The following is a 10,876-nucleotide window of genomic DNA, read 5'->3' as shown; positions in this document are numbered from 1 at the left end:
AAAAAAAAAAAAAAAAAAAAACAATGACCAGATTTAAAAGCACAGGTAATCTTCTCCACTTCACCAGATTGAAATGGAGCAAGTTAAGAGGAAGATCTCGTCCAAGGATGAGAGAAGGGAGAGGGAAAAGGAAAAAAACAAATTTTCTTCTTCCAATTCTCTCTTTTCTATATTAAGATTGAATCGAAAAGCAGATTTATTTATATCTATAATGCAAAAGCTAGCGAACAAAACAGAGATTTGAAAAGAGATGCGCGAAGAAGTTACCCTTTGTTCGTAGATTGATTTATACAGCTTCGTACTTCTCCGTCGCTTGAAGAGCTTGAGAACGAAAAAACGAGCTCGAAAAACTAGAAGATGATTCATGTGAAAGAGAGAGAGAGAAGAAACGAGGAGAAGAGGCAGAGAGAGAAAAGTAGAGGCGGAGGAGAAAGCGATTTGAAAAGACAAAAAAAAAAAAAAAGATAGTATTCATATTATTAGATACAATATTAAAATAGAAACATCTTTATAATACAAAATTTAACTTATAAAACCATAGGAATGACTAGACGTTGACAAGTACAAGCTGAAACCATACACTGAATGTTTCAAATTACTTAAATGTCACTTGTAAGGGCTAGGTTTATTAGGAAATGGCTATTTCTTAGCATTTTTATATGGCTTGAAGGCAAGTTTTCACACAAAATTATCCATGCAGTCAAATAGAATCTTGGACTTGAACATTCTAAGAAAATTAAGAAGAAAGTTTTTTGTCATGCAAGGAGAAGAAATAATCTCTTTCTCCATGGCGGTTTGGCACTATAATTTAACTTTTGAAACAACTTATCTCACCTTATTGATGAAATTTTTAAATATCTTGTGGATGAATCTCTTCTTTATTGTTGAATGAAAACCAAGTTCAAAAATAAATATATAAAAAAATTTATAAACCCAGACCCTTTCTTATATATATATATATATATATATATATTTTTAAGGGTGTGGGGAAGAACGATCGTAGTGTATGCACATAGGGCAGGGTGGGCAAATGACCGTGCCAAACGAACATTCCACCCCTATTGATGTTTCTTTGTTTGCTCCAATTGGCTCTCAAGTTAACATAGAAAACTCTTCTCTTTTTTTTTTTTCTATAAAGTAGAGAATAAAAATTACCACACTATTCAAAATATGACCCAATCTTTCTCTAGATAAGAAAAGGAGACTCAATACAAAATGCTTCGATCTTTATCAAAAAAATTCTACCGAAAATATATATATATATACACACTGAGGACCACACGTAGAAATGATGTGCCTAATGAGATCAAAAAAAAAATCTCTACTCCACGTAGATACACACGGCACCTACGCGCACTCTTAAGAGATTAAACTTGAGAAGAAAAATAATATGGAGAAAATAAGAGTAAAAATAAAGGGTGTTTTCGTCCTTTGACTGCTGTGTGTTGCATCGAATAGGCTTCTCCTCGGAAAAAGAAAAAACGAACATCAACCGTTTTTGGGTAATCTCTCTCTCTCTCTCTCTGAGAGTTTCCACTATCAAGTGCTAAAAAAATTTTAAAAAAATAAGGAAAATAGAAAGATCAAGCTATCAATAATGGCGGATTAAGAGTACCGAGCAATGGTCAGATTTAAAAGAGCCGATGATCTTCTCCACTTCGTCAGATTGAATTGGCGCAAGTTAAGAGGAAGATTTCGTCCAGTGATGAGAAAGGGAGAGGGGGAAAAAAACAAATTTTCTTCGTCCAATTCTCTCTTTTCTTCATCGATCATGCAAATCTTAACATTTTCACAAAAAAATTAATCGATCAAAATGCATGGAGAAACAATTGCAGAGACTACCAAAAAATAGAAAAAGAATATTAGATTTAAAACACAGTAATCTAAAGGACTTAATTAAGCAAATGATCGGAGAAAGAGAAAGAACAGAGATTTGAAAATCAGATTAAAAATCTGTAATGCTTTAGAATTCGATACTAAGATTGAAACGAAAAGCAGATTAATTTATATCTGTAATGCGAAAGCTAGCAAGCAAAACAGAGATGCGCAAAGAAGTTACCGTTTGTTCGTTGATTGATTTATACAGCTTCACTCCATTACTGGCTTCGTACTTCTCCGCCGCTCGAAGAGCTTGAGAACCAGAAAACGAGCTTGAAAAACTAGATGATGATTAATGAGAGAGAGAGAGAGAGAGAGAGAGAGAAGAGGCAGAGAGAGAAAAGTGGAGGTGGAGGAGAAAGCGAGATGAAATAACCGTAATGGACTAAAAGGTTATTTATAGGAGAAAGAGAGAGACGCGGTGGGGTTAAGGAATTCGTAACCTTACTAATTTGTGATTCACCGAATGATTTTTGTTAAAATGACAGTAATACCCTTATTTTTCCCTAATATATAGATAATTCTACATTTGTATAGGTGAGGGATTGAGTTCTGAAATGAAATAATGGGGGGGGGGGGTTCCAAAATGGCAGTGTGCCGCTGCACCAGCAAAAGGGCCAATGGAAGTACTAATAGAAGCATCAATAGTGGTAGGATTTCTACCTTTCATGAAGGGCAGGGAGGTGATTTGCTCCTCTCCATGTCTAAAATAAGTGTCACATTGTTTTTTAGGCTTCTTTTTCCCTAAAAAAAAAAAGGGAAAGAAGAAATCTCTCTCTCTCAATTAAATAATTTCTTTTTTCACTAATTATCCATGGATCAAGTGAGAAACAAAATCAACATAGTCCAACAGATTTGACATGGATCTTTTTTATTTTTGTGTGAATTTATATTGTAAGGGATGATGTTTTTAGTCACGGAGCATGACCTACATCAGCGCTTCCTAGGTCTCCTTCCTTCCCCTATAAGGGATAGAGAAGTCACTTCATATGAGGAGGAGGGAGAAAGCACTGACGTAGGCCACAGAAAGGAAATTAAGAAACAATATCCAATCATTTGGAACACTTGTGATTAATTATAGATCATAAGCGAAAACATATGAAAAGTGCATTCATGCCACGTAGTTGTGCAATTGAATAGCATTGATTTTAATGATAGACAAATTACTCTAGAACCCATAAAAAATCTTATTGCGCTATCAATAATTCATCTCATGTTAGATTCATTGTACAATCAAAACAGACTATATCGTATTTACCAAAATTAAAATGCAAACTATGTCGTGGCATAAAAGTTAGCGACTATTACCATTGTCTTTAATTTTACTTATCAAAAAAAAAAGAAAAATGCAAACTATGTCGTGGCATAAAAGTTAGTGATTGTTACCATTGTCTTTAATTTTACTTACCAAAAAAAAAAAAAAATGCAAACTATGTCGTGGCATAAAAGTTAGTGATTGTTACCATTGTCTTTAATTTAAAAAAAAAAAAAAAAAAAAAAGCATATTATGTCATAGCATAAAAGTTTGCAGAGGTAAGTGGCCATTACTAATGTCTTCGTACTTGCCAAAAGAAAAAAAAAGTAGACTATATCAGCCATTACTATTCGTATTTATCAAAAAATAAATAAAAAAGGCCAACTATGTCGTGACATAAAAGTTAGCAATCATTATTATTGTCTCCGTACTCTTTGTTTTTTTTGTAGAAAGAAGATCTATTCATCAGCATGGACTACACTCCTACCATATGCAACTGAAACAAATAGGCAATGATCAGAATTTGGACAAACAATCCTATCCGTAATAGATTGGACCCTCCTTGCAAGGGTATCTGCTAACACATTAGCAGCCCTTGGAATATACTGGAACTTACAAAACTCCAAGTAAGTAGAGATGTGTCGGATATCCTCAATAACCCCATGTACTGATATGGCTGATTCTTTAGATGTGTCTTGCAAGTAAGATATCGCCTCTCGGTTATCACTCTCCACAAGAAGGCGATCTACTCCCTCAGAAAGTGCTTCCAAGACACCATCCCTGATCGCCAAAGCCTCCCCTACCTTTGCATCACAAAAAGAGGTGGGTTTTGACACTGCTATGATGGGTTATCCATGGTGATTTCGTAACACAAAGCCCACCCCTCCCCTTTTCCTTTCTTGATGATATGACGCGTCATAGTTTAACTTTAAGAAGCCAATTGGTGGGGCCTACCATCCTAGATTCAATGATGTCACTGCAGCAGCTATAAAGCCTTTAATAGGTTTTCTAAGGGCAGCCACAATCACATCCATAGGGGTCCAGTCCTTCCTTGCAAAAACATTGTCATTTCTAGAACACCATAGGAACCAAGAGATAAAAGAGCATAAAGTTTTGATCTCCTTAGACCGTGGCTTCCCTAATGTTGCAAATGAGGACCAATTCTCAATCCACTCATCAAATTTAGCATTACTAACCTATGGAACCAAGAAGGAAAGACTACAACCAAACCATACAGCTCTTGCGAATGGACATGCCAATAAAATGTGATCAGTAGACTCTAAAGGCGCTCCACATTGTTGGCACTGTTGATCAACCGGTATCCGTCAATGGTGCAACGCTGAACTTGATGCAAGTCCATTAGCACAAGCTCTCCACATAAAGTTCTTGACCTTTGGTAAGGTATTACAACCCCATATTTCTTTCTAAACTGATGTTGGAACTTCACTCCATGTATGAGATGTTGTTGTAGAGGGTCGTGCTTCCTCCATATTATTCCAAATATTGCACATCTTGTGGTATGCACTTTTAACTGTGAATTTTCCATCCTTTGCCGCACCCCGGATCTGCTGGTCAGCATTTGGGAACAAATCGAGTTGGATTTGATAGATTACAACTCGATCCGAAGTGTGAAAGTACCGGTCTATGATTGAGCTTTTCCATGTCCAATTTTCTTGATCAATGAGATCACTTACTAAGCCATAGGAGCAATCTTCAAGAGGTGGATATTGGAGTTGAAACCGTGGTAGGTTTGGTAGCCAATTGTCTCCCCAAATCTGAACATTCTCTCCCTTTCCAACATGCCATAGCAACCCAGCTTTAAGAACTTTTCGGCCCTCCATTATGCTTCTCCACGCCCATGATGGGTTTGCACCCATTGAAGCCTCCATGAAATTACAATTAGGGAAATAGATAGCTTTAAGGAAGCGTGCCTAAGTAGCGTTTGGGTCATTCCGCAGTTTCCAAGCTACTTTGGCCAACAATGCTTTATTATGTAAAGATGGGTCCCTAAATCCCAGTCCTCCTCTACTCTTGGACTGACATAGACGACGCCAAGAGATCCAATGTATCTTCCTCTTCTCAGTACTGTCTCCCCAAAAGTAATTTGTAGCTGATTTTCGAAGGTGATTATGGTGTGATTCAGGAAGCTTAAAGTGGGAACATGCATAGTTGGCAAGGGAAAAGGCCACTGATTTCATCATGATTTCCTTTCCCGCATGACATAACAGTCTATTCTTCCATCCACTAAATTTCTTCCCTGCTTTCTCTGAGATGTCTTGAAATAGCATCCTTTTTTATACCCAAAAAGATGTTGGTAAACCCAAGTATTTACATGGTCCTCTGGTATGTGAGATCCTAAGTATACGAGAGAACCAACGTCTAAATTTTAGGGAAACATTTGGGCTAAAAGAGAGAGTAGATTTCTTCAAATTGATTGCCTGACCACTCGCTTTGCAATTTACATCCAAGCAATGCTTCAACTAGTTTCATCCCAATTAGGTAATCGGGCCTCACAGGCCAAGGCATGGTTGACATATTTGGTAATTGTTCTACCAAAAGTCTTTAAATAGGCTATAATCATGTTAAATGGGTCAATCGAGCTATATACTTTTGGTTATCGATGTTCAATCCTAGTTATGATTGTTGGGCAATTACCTTGCACCAGAAACATATGATTATTAATCTATCAATGTTTGAGATTAGTACGTTTAGTAATCAGTTGGGCCGGTCTCTGTCCTCAACCAGTCGGTTTAGGCAAACTTTTAACACCCTTAGATCAGATATCCCCACATAAAGACCTCATAGAGTGGAAAAAGAAAGTAATGCTTCATTTTTTTATTTTTTAAAAATTTTTTGTAAAGCATATATGGAGAAACCTCGCATTGTATTTTGTAGATAACAAAACAAGAAATGTTAAAATGAAACCCAATCTTCTCTAATTAAATAAAGGAAACTCAATAAAATGCACAAAAAGTTTCTATTTGGAGGCAGTGAGTGGCAGTGAGCATTCGGCAGTTAAGATGCATGCCAGAGCCTTTCCAGCCGTTGAATCCTCATTGCTACTCACTGCTAGCCGTAGAAGATTTGAGTCTCAATACAAGATGCTTCAATCTTTTTTTCCTTTTTTTTTCCCCTCTTTTAGTAATAAGAAATCTCTTTCAAAAAAATCCTACCAAAAAACAAAATCTCCTTACAAAAAATTTAGGATTTCTTAGTACCAGGAAGTATCATTTTTATTTCTTCTAAACATAAATATATATAGGAAGGATCATCCACACACGTAGAATTGATGTGTACAATGAGATCTCTACTCCACGTAGATACATACAGCACCTACACGCTCTCGTAAAAAATAAAACTTCGGATGCAAAATAAAATCGAGAAAATAAGAGTAAAAAATAAAGGGTGTTTTCGTCCTTTGACCCCTATGTGTTGCGTCCATTAGGCTTCTCCTCGGAAAAAAAAAAAAGGAACATCAACCGTTTTAGAGAGAGAGAGAGAGAAAGAGTTTCCGCTACCAGTTGCGAAAAAAATTAAAGGAAATAGAGGAAAATAGAAAGATCGAGCTATCAATAATGGCGAATTAAGAGTACCGAGCAATGGCCAGATTTAAAAGAGCTGACGTCCTTCTCCACTTCGCCAGATTGAAGTGGCGGAAGTTAATTAGAGGAAGATCTCGTCCAGTGATGAGAGAAGGGAGAGAAAAAAAAAAAAAAAAGATTTTCTTCTTCCAATTCTCTCTTTTCTTCATCGTTCATAACAGAGACTAAAAAAAAAAATTGAATATTAGATTTGAATCACAATAAGCTAAAGGACTTGATCAAGCAGATGATCGGAGCAAGAGAAAGAACAGAGATTCGAAAACTAGATTAAAATCTGTAATGTGTTAGAATTCGATATTAAGATTGAATCAAAAAGCTGATTAATTTATATCTGTAATGCTAAAGCTAGCGAACAAAACAGAGATTTGAAAAGAGATAGCGCGAAGAAGTTACCCTTTGTTCGTTGATTGATATATACAGCTTCACTCCATTACTGGCTTCGTACTTCTCCGCCGCTCGAAGAGCTTGAGAACGAGAAAACGAGCTCAGAAAACTAGAAGATGATTAAGAGAGAGAGAGAGAGAGAGAGAGAGAGACACAAGGAGAAGAGGCAGAGAGAGAAAAGTGGAGGTGGAGGAGAAAGCGATATGAAATAACCGTAACGAACTAAGATTATTTATAGGAGAAAGAAAGAGACGGGGATTTCACTACTACTAATGATTTTTGTTAAAATGACAGTAATACCCTTATATTTTTCCTAATATATAGATACTTCTACATTTGCATAGGTGAGATATTGAGTTCTGAAATGAAATATGGGGTCAGGATTCCTAAATGGCAGTGTGGCTGCTGTACCAGCGAAAGGGTCAATGAGAGTACAAGTAGAAGCATCAATAGCGATAGGATTTCTACCTTTCATGATGGGTAGGGTGGTGATTTGCTCTTCTCCGTGTCTAAAACAAGTGTTACATTGCCTTTTAGGCTTCTTTTTCCCTAAGTAAGATAAATAAAGAATTTGTCAAAATAAAAAATAAGAAGGAAAGAAAAAATCTCTCTCTCTCTCATGAAATTAAATAATTTATTTTTCCACTAATTTATCTTTATCCATGGATCAAGTGACAAGCAAAATCAACATAGTCCAACAGATTTGACATGGAGTTTTTTTACTTTTTGTGTGTGAATTTGAATTTGTCAGGTGATGATGTTTTTAGTCGGGAGCATGGCTTACATCAGCTCTCCCTAAGACTCCCTACTTTCCCTTCAAAGGATAGAGATGTCATTTCATATGAGGAGGAGAGAGAAAACATTGACATATGCCACAAAAAGAAAAATGAGAAACAATATCCGATCATTTCATATGAAAAGTGCATGCATACCACATAATTATGCAATTGAGAAGAATTGATTTTAATGACAAAGAAATTATTCTAAAACCCATGGAAAATCTTATTGCACTATTAATTCGTACTTACCAAAAGAAAAAAAGCAGGTAATGTCGTGGCATAAAAGTTAGCAACCATTATTATTGTCTCTGTACTTACCCAAAAGATGGTAGACGAAACCATCTTCTTTCCCTTAATCAAGACCTTGCTTTTGATCATGGTTTCACTACTCTTGAAATCTTCTTCTAAAACAGATATCAATTAAGCCAAATGCCACAAAATATTCATATAAAATATTACCCAATTGAAGTCTAGGAGGAGAGAAACGATCAGAAGTGTTGTGTTCTCGGCAATTCCTGGATTGATGACGATAAGGACAAGTACCATGTAAGCTAGACCAACAACTTTGTAAATCTTATTAAAAAGAAGGAAGAAAGCAACAACACTGTATACACAGGCAATAATAAAACTCCATTGGAATGTGTCCATGAGGTCACCTCGCTATTGGTCTCGAGTTTATCCATTACCAAAATTGGACATCACTTTGGGACACATACGGATAGCCGCCCCGCGTGGTTAAAAGTAAGCCAAGAGATCTCAAACTCTCTTTTTCTTAGTTCCAATGATAAAAAATAGTCTTATAAAACCACTCTACAAGGGAAGTCCTCAGGTCAAGGGGATCATAGATGTCAAAAAATATGAAAACAAAAAATACAAAAAAATTGAAATGAAGAAAGATAAAGCAATGTTGTTTACTGACTATCTTTAAACAATTATTATCTTTTGTTCAAATTTGTATCATAAATTTAAGATGCTTTTAAAATTTAAAGATACGTCACAAATTTAAAAAGCTTAAATGCTTAACTAGACATGAAATTTCAATTTAATTCCATTATTTTTCTAATCCACACAAACACACACTAATTATTAATGTTATACCAAACATGCATTTCATGTGCGTTTTAACTAAACGTTACCATTAAAGTTTTTCCGTAGATTAGGTAATACCTATGGAAGAAACTATTTATGAAAAATTGCTGAGTAGGATCTACTGATCAACCTTTGGAAGCCAAGATGGTCATAGATATTTTCTAAGGGAAGACTACATGCCAATGAAAATCGTTTACAATATTTACAAGTAAAAGTTTATCCACACAAACACGTTGTAAGAAAAATATTTCGCTACACGTGCATTCGCATGTGTATATATATATATATATATATTAGTTAAGTGTGGACCCTATGTCTCATTATATGAGAGGATACATGTTAGAATTTGCACCTAAAATCGTGATATTTTTCTTACAAGGGATTTAGAAAATTATAAATATGTCAATTAACAAAGGAGGAAAAACCAATCATCCAAATGCAGTCTTCCTCAAACCTCCATGACAATTCTCTGAATTAAAGAGACAATGCTTCTTTGAGTAAAATAACTATAAAAAATATATAAAAATGATCCTAATAATAGTAGTAACAAAACTCAATTGCAATTTATTATTATTTTTCTTTTTCACTTTCCTAAAACGAAGTAGAAATCTACATAGTGTAATAAAAGATTATTTGCATTCTTTATATTGATAGATGTGCTTATGTTGTCAACATAGTTGTCACATATCAGGGTAATGTGATAATTCTTATAGTTGAAACTGACATGCACATGAACAAGGGATCTTAGGTCCGACTTAAGTAGGCTGTCAAGAAAAAAAAAATGCTCACAGCTGAATTTGATGTTTTAAGGAAAAATCGTAAATTTTTTTTTTATCAATCCCTTAAATTTAATATGTTTCTAGGTAAATTTTACTGTGAAATGTTTTTTTTTTTTTTTTTTTCAATTAAAAAAAAATCCACCTCTCATTCTTCCTTGATTTTTAGAATGCCTAGCTTTCTCCTTGATCGCACATTATTTTACTACTATTTTAAATTTGCCTTCTAAGAATATATATATATATATATATATGGTGATGAGTTAATTACACATTTTACAATTGTTAATACTCTATTATTATTATTATTATTATTATTATTATTATTATTATTATTATTATAATGCTTGTTACATTTTAGTATCAGTATGTAAGAGAAAAATTCAAACTTTGATTTAACGAAACTTGATAAGTTGAATTAGGCTAAGCCTGCATCGGTAGGTTCAATCGAGCTTGACATGTTTACAACTCGACTAATAAACATATCAGGCTTGTTTACAAACAGGCGTTCACTATGCAGGTAGCTTGCCTGTTGGGCGCCGGATCGAATAGAGACATTTATATGCCCGACTTGACCCAAATCGTTGTAGCCCGACGAACCCTGACCCCTTTTACTATTACATAAAATTCCTATTTTGCCACTTCTAATAAAAAACTAAAAGAGTCAAAACTAAAAACCCTAAATCCCTTTCATTTTACACTTTCCCGCTTGGGATTTGGCCTTGCCGTGGCTGCTCCTCACTCTCAAGTTCCCATCATCTGCCTCAACCTCAAGGCTCAAGATCACTCTCAAGCTCTCTCTCTCTCTCTCTCTCTCTCTCTCTCTCTCTCTCTCTCTCTCTCTCTCTCTCTCTCTCTCTTCCATTCATAAGAACACTTCGCTTCCCTTGCTATGACTACAAACCAGTTAGCATTTGTTCGAATTGTATTCTGAGCTTAATTATTCATCCTCATAGTGAGAGGTATTGAGTTCAAGTAATAGAGAGAAAATGGAATTTTTCTATGATATCTAACGTGACAAATCTTGAATTGATCTGCGGGTTCGATTAATGGTCCGTTGAGGTTTGACTTCAAAGTTAGAAGTCCATAGCGTTGGTTCAGACGGAATTGAAA

The 10,876-nt window shown here is 35.2% G+C and overlaps 1 protein-coding gene across 4 annotated transcripts in view; it reads right to left on the bottom strand.

Moving 5' to 3' along the window:
- Positions 1-7,221, bottom strand: part of LOC122082586 (probable trehalose-phosphate phosphatase C) — a 16,500-nt gene extending 9,279 nt beyond the window's left edge. For 2 of the 4 annotated variants that reach the window (XM_042650255.1, XM_042650258.1), the window contains exon 1: positions 2,060-2,227. The gene's annotated coding sequence lies outside the window, so the exon portion shown is untranslated. Of the gene's footprint in view, positions 1-267; positions 334-2,059; positions 2,228-7,128 lie in introns of those variants that run through there. The other 2 variants (XM_042650256.1, XM_042650257.1) reach the window with 2 other exon arrangements.
- Between the last annotated feature and the right edge of the window lie 3,655 nt (positions 7,222-10,876).

Source organism: Macadamia integrifolia, chromosome 6, assembly GCF_013358625.1.
Source record: "Macadamia integrifolia cultivar HAES 741 chromosome 6, SCU_Mint_v3, whole genome shotgun sequence".
Lineage (NCBI taxonomy): Eukaryota > Viridiplantae > Streptophyta > Magnoliopsida > Proteales > Proteaceae > Macadamia > Macadamia integrifolia.
Note: the sequence above shows the minus strand (reverse complement) of the source record. Positions and strands in the feature narration are given on the sequence as shown.